Source organism: Agrilus planipennis, unplaced genomic scaffold (genome assembly GCF_000699045.2).
Source record: "Agrilus planipennis isolate EAB-ADULT unplaced genomic scaffold, Apla_2.0 scaffold36, whole genome shotgun sequence".
NCBI lineage: Eukaryota > Metazoa > Arthropoda > Insecta > Coleoptera > Buprestidae > Agrilus > Agrilus planipennis.
The window spans coordinates 533,785-544,136 of NW_020438956.1; positions in this window are offsets into that span (position 1 = coordinate 533,785).

Sequence of the window (10,352 nt, forward strand, 5' to 3'; positions counted from 1 at the left end):
TTCGTTTAAATAAAAGGGGCATTAATGTCGCATGTTAAATTGCAAGACTATCATGCTTGACTTGTCGACTATTACCTTCACGAGTCCGGAAAAGTAAAGAAAGAATCTGTGCCATTAAGAAGGTTGCGCCATCTTAAGAAAATGAGAGAAGAAAAGAGTAAACAAATCGAGCGCAAATTGCTTTTAAAATTGCTCAGTTGATAAATTTTAAGTGCAAACTGAAAATCGTGTGAAAATACAAAGTGAATTGAATTCACGTGGAGGAGATATCACGGAAACGGCAGGAAATAAGGAGGGAACTAACTGGTCATGTCTTCATTAATTATAAATTAAATGAACTGTGAATACAAGATTAATTTATTGGAAAGAAGGCAAGTTTACGAAAAATATGATTAGATGGAAAATCATGAACCGAAGAACAATTACAAAAAATCTGAATGCTCAATCAGAAGACCAGTTTGGTATTTCAATTTCATTCTGAAAGGTGCAGTGAGATTTGCTCTCTTGACACTTTTAAATTTTGCGCAACCCAGAATATGATATAGATGAATCCAATAATAAGACGTCTTCTTCCCGATCCTCAACATTATCTAACTACTCTTGATGGAAATCGAGTTACGTTGCCCGGTCTTATAAAACGCTATGTCTGTTCTTATATCCTCTTATAACTACAGTTCAGTTTTGGGTGCTTTTTTATATTTGCGTAAGAAAGGTTTTAGCATATGGAACTGACTGAAAAGCAAAATTTTCAGAATAGTTGGCATTTAAGTTTATCTTCCTGGAAAGTAACAGTTTATATTTAGAGAATCGAGATATATAGAAGATTATCGAAAATTTTAAATACAAACAATGGAAAATTTTCTACAATATGCATCAGATAAAAAGTTGAATGCTGCAGAAGATTTTGCATTGACATGGGATGTTTAAGAATAATTACTTGCAGAATATCTGGATTCTTGAAGATTCATTTTTAGAATGTCGCTTAGATTCTGAGCAGTAGCAGATGACTAGTGAATTCGATGCTGTTAAATGTAAGATTTTATCTGATGTAATTTTTGATAGATGATAGAACAATGGGCGATCGTAAAGTCAAATAACTCATTGGATTCTAATTATATCTCATTAAATGGTATCTATCATTAAATCTATTAAAACACCATCTACTTTCTATGTATATAAGTTGACTTAACCTTTTTCAATTCCCAAACTTTTTCAAGTCATTGGACGAAGTTTTACGCCTATTTTCGACCCTTTTCTAATGGATTTCTGTCCGGAGTTTTAATGTAATCAATTAATCCCATGGTTATCTTAATGTCTTCTTTTTGGACTCTTCACTTATCATTGATTACGGCAAAACTTTAAGCAGCAAAAATTTTGTAGCAGCTGATGTTCTTCGTTGATGTCTGATTCTTGCTTTTCTCCTAAAGTCTTAACATTTAAATTTCCTGATCTACTCTAATAATAATAATAACAACAACTGGTACCTACAATTATTTAGTAGAAACCATTAAATTTTTAATGACATCATCTATAATTGGTAATTATGGAGAAGATATAAGTGTAATAAAATTGTCTTACAATTAAATATCGCAATTTGTTTTATATTATTAACTGAGAAAGTAATGGTTGTAATGATTGCTTAATCACCCCCCATCGCGTCCTTAATCTTCCAGCTCATAAAACAAATTAAGGGAGGCTCGTAGCGATCTATACACATATGTATGTACTTCAGCTACACTATATATACCATAATATGTGTATGAAACTACCTCCACATATTTGCATAGTTTAACTAGGACCATTTGTTTTGCACACCATAATGTGTTCCACTGAAGTTAGGAAATAACCTTGCACCATAAATAACTGGAACATGGGTAACCACATTTACGATCTACACTGTTTGTTTAATTTCAGTTTCACTCTTAAAAGAAATACCATAACAATTCATAATTTCAAAGGGAGTCTAAGAAGAAAACGTGTTCATCAATCTGAGCACTTGGCTGTTCTTAAAAATTTTTATTACGATCTCTAAATAAGCATAATGAATTGCAATTTTTTCGTTTAATTTCAAAACTTATTTTCCTTAATATCACCCCTTGTACATGAAACTTCGTGTACAATTAAAAAATTTTAATCACAAGAAATCCTTTGTAGGGTTGGGATAGCTTTGTTACGTAATGTTTATTAGGGGGTCGCTGAAGGTGTGGCACAGCGTGACGAAAGGGCAGGGAGGGCACCAAATAGGGAAGTCTGAGTAACGTATTTAATGGACGACTCCTAACGCAAATATATATTTTAATTAATTTGATAGAAAATAATAGAAATTGAAGAATGTGGTCGTTAGTTTCTTTTAATAGAAATTAACTAAAAACAATCGAAACATTAATCAACTACAATATGTGCTTTTTTTCTAAATTAATTAACATTGACAAATAACCTATCAGAAGCTAGCAAAACTAAATGTTTTAATTACTTTTATATTTCTTAGTATTTTTATTAGTGTTACTTTCGTATTTTTAAAAGAAATCATTTTTTTTATTATTCTGGTCCCTTTTTTTATTTTTATACATATCTCTTTAAATTTTAAGTATCAATAAATAAATATTTGTTCAAAACAGAAAATCAATAACAGAAGAAAATCTTAAAACCTGTCCGATTTTATTATTTATAAGAACACCCTTCTCAAAATAAAGAAGCAAAGTGATGGTTGCTGTGGTACTCTGTACCTACGTTACATTTTTTGTTTATGTTTAATCATATAATAATATTAAAAAAACAGCGTTAAATCCTATATAAACAACGCCCACATAACTACATTATCCGCGGTTTTTAACTAGATAGATAAGAATTAATTGCCTCCGATAATCTAATAAACATACTTTTATGAATGTTTATTAATCAATAAATTCATCCTATCTTTCTCTGTAGCGTCATGGTTTCGTATTCCGTAATTCAAAAAATATACTTTTTATTTATTTATTATTTGTGTATGTTTATTATTATCTAATGTGTGGCTATGGAAGTATGTATTTATTTATACAGTTTGGTATTGAAGACCAACTTTCCATTAATTGAAGGAAACCGTACAAAATATAAAAAGTTAGGATTTAGCTGTTTTATATCATTTATAACAGACATTTCAACATTTTACGTTAGAAAACAACCTTAATTTTTTATGAAAGCTGCTCATTTTCAACAACCGATGGTAACTCATTTTTTTTTTGTTTATTCATTTGTTCAAAATCATTTCGTATTAATAATAATGTAAATAAATTAATGTTTCCTGTTTGTTAATATTGATCTCATTTTTCATATTTTATTTAATTGAAACCAAAAAAATAAAAGTATGCAAATAAGTTTGCCAGAAGAAACACATTCATTAGATATATAGGTTTCTACTAATATGTTACCCAAAAATGGATATCAGTAGCTGTGTAAGATTTGACTGTTTTTCTTTCTTGAAAAAGCAAGTCCTATTTTTGTGTTTTTCTCAAACCTAAATATCTTATACTACTACAAAATTAGAAAATACCTCGTTTAATGTCATTTATTTTAATAAAAATATGAGCGTCTATAATATACTAAAGAAATATTTCATAGTTTTAAGAAGGGTCTTACTAGGGTGTCTTATACTGTTGTATTCATATAAAATAATAGTTTTCGAAGTGCGGACGATGTAAATTGATTACAATAAAATAATTTTTTGCTTTCAACAATAAATATAAACATAACTTGCTTCCATATTATGAAATACTAGTGCAATAATAAATGTATTTCATGGACTCATTTTTGTAGCTCTTGATATTGATTACCATTATTACCATTACCAAAAATCCTATAAAATATTTAGAACTTAGACAAGGTATTTAACTGAAATTCCAAAAGCTGATCTTTAAATTGCAATTAATACACCTACTCGAAACGTAGTAGGTAACTTAAATCCTTTTCGGCGGTATTTGTAAACTGTTGTTTATAACTATCATAGTTTCTAAGGAAGACGTTCATTAGTAATTTAATTTGATGAAATAAATAGCCATTTACAAAAGCAGTTGCCGAAGACTATCACAATTTCTTTTGTTTTTTCTTGACTATATAAGAAAAAAACCATTTTCGTTTTCGTATTTTCCTCGTGTCAGTCTCAAGATTATCGTCTAAAGCACCCTTACAACATCAAAATAAGCATGCAACCCCAAAATTAGACGAAAAATGCGAGAGCGTGTGCTTACTTGTTGATGGCGTCCTTGGCGCCAAAGGGGGAAAACACTCTCGTGAAGTTGCCGTAACTACCGTCGTCGTCGTCGCAAGATCGACGTCTACACCACATCGTTACTGCCGCGGAAGTGGCAGATGCTCGCGATGGACGCCGCCGTCTAGACGCCCCGCGTCGTTCGCAATTGGTTGCGTGGTGAAAGATTCAACAATGCTGACAGAGATGGACGAGTCGAAGCACGACCGACGCCGACGCCACCGCTCCCGGCGCAGCTTTCACAAAGCCTGGAAATCCGCGGCGTGAAAGCGAGAACGATGGAAACTTCGGCGTCTGAACTTTTTGGTGTGCATTTATATACAAGATGAACCAAAGGCATACAAAAATGAAAGTTCCTTAATTACTCTTTTCAACTGTCTTCCTGATCATTCTGGATACAGCAAAAACTCTGAATATTTAACAAACTTCTACATTCCAAAAAGACTTTCGCGGTTAGTTGAACTGATGTTGTCCTAATTCGAGTCTACAGGCCGCTGTCGGTTGGAGTTGCTTCCTAACGTTTCGCTAACATAAGCTAGCTAGGACCTCTCGAAGAAGTTCGTCACTACTGCCAGCGAAACGTTAGGAAGCAACTCTATCCGACGACGGCCTGTAGACCCGAATCAGGACAACATCAGCCCTACGTTCCGTCCTTTGATTGTAGGCTTTATGGGAAATAATAAATATTTTGGGGGTTAGTAATAATAATCATTCTATCTAAAAACTTCAAATAGTTGTGTCCTAATTGCTTAGTTTCAGAGATAATGGTTTTTAAATGTTAAACAAAAATTTTATTTTTATACCTCGTCAAAAAAACGGTTTTACACAATTTTACATAATTTACTAAAATATTACGGCAGATCAACCCATTAGTTGACTTCGGGTTTACGAGGGCGGTTCAATAAGTACCCGTGTTAGACATGAAGACACCTTTTTTTTTTAAATTTGTTTTTTTATTTTTCAACATAGTCCCCTTTTAGAAAGATACACTTCTCCCAACGACCCTGCCATTTTTCTTACCCCTCCAAAAAACAGGATTAGTCGAACTCTCCAAAATCTCCCCTGTCTCGGCGATGACTTCCTCGTTTGAGCTAAATTTCTTTCTCGCTAGTCATTTCTTCATGGTAGGGAACAAGATGAAGTCGCAGGGAGTCAAATCGAGTGAGTACGGGGTGTGCGGCAGCAAATTCATAACGTAATTCATGCATTTTGGCGGCAACAACTCCTGATGAATGTGCCGGTGCGTTATCGTGTTGAAAACGCACCTTCTTTTTCGTCAAATGCGTCCGTGTCTCCTTCAATTTTTTGTCGAAGCGGTCCAATAACTCACTGTAGTATTGTCCAGTGATCGTTCTTCCTTTTCCTAAAAAATCCGTAAAATGATTTCCTCGGTAACAACGTTTGCCAGGCTTCCTGGTCGCTCCTATCAAAAACGGATCTTTGCCCACGTTTAAATTCGTTTAAGCAATATCTAACTGTCGTCGTAGATGGCGAAATGTCTCCATAAACAGCATCCAACTTTGCTTTTATGTCCTCGCATTTCTTCCCATCCAAAAACAAAAAGCAAGTTACCGAACGATACTGCTCTATTTCCATCTTAGCGTAAATAATGAAGCACGTCTGAGTGGAATGGCTGCCAAATCCAATCTAACCTATCAATCAGTCTGAAATTGATTGGTGGTGGTTTGATAGATGGCAGCACACGATGACAACACCAATCTCTCTCAGGAACGTCCTCTGTCTTCAAACACGGGTACTTATTGAACCGCCCTCGTATTTGAAAACCTGCATAGGGGTGTTCCCCGGTCTAGTATATCTCTGACGCTTTTAATATGTTCTCCCACCGTTCCTACGATCCACGTTTCGCACCCATACAGATCTGTACTCCAAACGTATGTGTACGTGTAACAATATTTTCAGAATTTCTAAATAACAAAGTTTGTTAATAGGAACAGAACAAACAATTTGTTCCGCTCGTTTTGTTCCTCTTACTTTTTATTCTGCAAATGTCAGCACCTTTCAATCTTGAATTGTTACGTGATCGTGACAGAAAAAAGGCAATTTAAAATTGAATGCGAACAAAAGGAAATCTCAGTTAAGGAATACTTTCACGTCTTTAAAATAATTTTTCCTCGCTTTTGAATTTAATTAACAAAATTGAAGATTCTCTTCTACCAAATCGACGTAGACAGATTTTAATAAGACAAAAAAATATTGATAGGTATAGAATATCGTATACGCAAATTTCCCGACGCCTCCACCAATTTCAGAATTGCTTTTTTACTTAATGTTTTTCATTTTCGTATGTCCTCAAACAACCAAACATGCAATTCTGAACAATTAAGTATAAATTATTAACAATAAATTCAATAGATTATCAATTTAAGCATTCATAAATTTTCTTAAGTATTTTATGCTCATTCTTCAATTGTTTTGCCCACAAAAATCATTTTTGATTGTATAATTAAGTAAAAAACATAAACAACCAAGTAAAGTAACTTTGATCCTTCTCAAGGTTTTTTCCTTAAAAAGTAAATCTTGCAGGTGCAAAATTCAACTTTTCTCATTTCCTTTTGTTTGTCCTGTTTAGCACCTGCTTTTTCTCGTCCCTAAGAAAATTTCCTGTAAAAGGAAATTTAGTTTCTGAGGTTGTTGGCATTTAAGCCTAGGTAGTATTAGGTGTAGTCAGTTTTAGAAAAAAAAAAAAAAGATAAGCGAACAGTTTTCCTCTTATTATTACTAAAACACCAGACTTTTCAAGACTTTACAGATTAGTTTTACGACGCTATTTACATTTTTACTAATCTGAAAAAAATAGTCCACTGAAAACTAGAAAACAGTGAAAATTGTTTACCTTTCGAGGAGTACATAATGCAAAATGTGCTAATAGTTTGTTTCATAATCACCATACGGTCATTAGTCCTAAGACTGGTTGGACACGTACCTCCACTCTTTCCTATCCTGAGCTAATCTACGTATTCCCCTAAAACTAGAACAACCGACATCCTTGACTATTTGCGAACAGTAATCTACATCTACTCTCTACATCTACTCCTCTTAACTCCTGTTTCTGCCTCTAATATGTCTCTGATTAGCCTCCTATGCCAGAGAAGGTGTCCTACCAACCTATCTCGTCTATTTCTTATTGACTTCCATAGAGTCCTCTGTTCTCCTATTCTTTCTAATACCTCTTCATTTGCAACCTTCTCTATCCACAGTACCCTCATCATCTTCTACGCTTCTAACCTTTTCTTTTCCCCCGCGCCCGCTGTCCATATTTCGCACCCGTCGCACCCCAACCATACAGCTTCAACAAGCTTTTTTGGTCTCCTAAATTTATCGTTCATGAGCATAGACGTGACTTCTTAAATACCGAAAATCAGCCACTAATTTCCTTCTCCTATCTTTATTTTCGCCCTTTCCCTGCTGTTTATTCCCGTTCATATTACCAGTATTTCTGTTTTACTTTTATTTATTTTTATACAATACTGTTTTGTCAATACCGCTTCCATTTTATATAAAATTAACTAACTCCTCCTTGCTAGATGCTAACACCGCTATATCATCTGCAAATGTAAGCATACTAATCTTTTGCTCCTGTATATTATCGTATAATAAGTCATGGAATTTTAATTCTCATATATATAAGATTTTATAATGTTCCTAAAATGTATTATTCATTTCTAAAATGACATGAATTTTGGTCAATAGAAATCCGATTTGTATTTTTTGTATGCATCATTGCTTAAGTTTAGTTAATCTAATGTATGAAACTTTGCCCGTTATCTTCATTGTCAATAAACATGGCTGTAGGTACCGTCACGCTGCGACAATTTAATTATTTTCCCCTAATAACTCCAAAACAACCATAAACCTGAAAACAAAGTAGCAGCCATTAAGCTCCCAGGTAGCCAATCAATAGCAAAAGTTTGCCGTAAAACTTTTCCTAATCTAATTTAAAGGGGTTTTTTAAACGTGCTCTAATAAGAGTAGAAGTACTTATACGTATAGCACATACATCTACGTACGTTACGTACTACAGCATGAAAAGTTGCAATTGCTTTTGATAAGTTGAAAGTTATCGCAGTCGAGACGCGAAGTTTGCACGCTAAAATTTCATTAAAGTACATTTGAAGATGTAATCTGCTTCCACAAGATGTCAACCGTGAAAAAAGAAATGAATGATGTGAACAACTACTACACTCAATCTTACTTAATAAGCATAAGTAACATCTGACAAGATTATTTGTCTGCTTTCTACAGAGCTTGACGTTTTTAGTTTTACTTTTCGTTATTGTAAATATTATCAGTCGTAATGCCCGGCGTTGTCCAGCCTGTCTCGCTCGCAATACTACTAAATATAATATACCTACTTATCACTAGCATATTATATGTCTTCACAATAAAATCCTAAAATATACGCATCAGCTACTACTCACTTCGTTTGTGTTGTCTTTTCCTACCACAACCCGTACAGTAAAATAAAACCGCTATTCAGTTAATGCATTAAATATTGGAAAAGGAAGTAGTAACAAATAAACAAAGAAAAGGGATTACACTGGTTAGAAATTGAGTCCGGGCCTGCGAGTACGACCGTCGAAGCTTGCGTTAGTGTTAAGTATTTTTAGTAGAAAATAGGTTAGGTTAGGTTAGGTTATAGAATTTTGTAAAAATTGGATTATGGAATTATAATAAAATTCTTGTAACCATAAACAAAATCAAGAAAATCATGAAATAAGAGGATTTTGTTGCAAACGTACGTAGGGGAATTATTTCTATAATACGGAGAATTACAATATTTCTAAAAAAATATACAAATAGTTTGTTTTTTACCTTTTAAAATGTATAAGTTTCATGGTCCACTGAAGTTTTGGATGTACAATACGATAAGTTTACAAATTTAATTAATGAGACACTTCAATGTTTGTAGAGTTAATTTAATATATTAGTGAATTAAATTTATCCAAATTAATGAGAAAAATTGTTGCTACTGTAACTCCCTTGCTTATACGTACTAGTACTAGTGCGTAGTAAATTAATTCAAAAATTCATTCAGTAATACAAAAAAGGTTACTTGTCGCATAATAGTTAAGCTTACAATTACCTTAAAAAAGCCTATACTGAAAGGGCAAACAGGGCAACTGTAAAATAAAAGCTTTTGTCGCTTGCAAAGTTCAAATTTTTAATTTAAAAAGTGCTACAAAATCAGAAAGAAGCGGAAATTATTTCTGTATATAATATTTTTAAATGCGTCTTTATGATCTTTTAAGTTATGTAGGATATTATACATACTCTTCGTTCAGGTTGTTTATCCGCTTTCACTTTATAAAGGTATAAAAATAGATTGCGAATAAAGCACCTGTTAAAAAAGTATTTCCGTTTTCTGGATCCCTAACTTTCGAAAATTTTGATTTTGCTCACCCAAATGATTTGATAAGGAACGCCCACCAACACATGTCAAAGCTTACATAAAAAAGTACAAATTGCAATATTATTCAAAGGAATTGTCAATCTCTTTAATTCACAATTAATCTACATTAAAATTTAGATAAGATATCATCACATCTCGTTGTATAAAAGTTACAGTAATTATGCTTGTTATGTAGCAATTCCACATTTTTATCATTCTCGTAGGGTCGTCAGTCCTAAGACTGGTTAGACATACACCTCCATCCTTTCCTATCCTGAGCTAATCTTCGCATTTCGCTAAGACTAGAACAGTCCACATCCTTAACTATTTGTGAACAGTAATCTAAACTAGATCTACCTCGTCTACTCTTCTTAACTCCTGTTTCTGCTTCTAATGTCTTTAGCTAGCCCTTCATACCTGAGAAGTTGTCATACCAACAAAAAAAAAACTTTTGGGTGTTTCATTCCTACCAGCCAGTAATGCTGGTGGGCGGGCAGTCCCTCCAGACTACGCCGGAAGGTAGGGCGGAAGGCCCTCTTCAGCCTGCTTTCAGGAATCGTGGGAATGGGTGGGTGGTGGTTCGGGTGAGAAAGATGAGACGGACGAAATGAAGACAGAAAAGAATGAAAGATTATCTGTGGAATATTACTGCCTCAGCATTTGCCTAAGTGATCCAAGGAAACCACAGAAAAACTT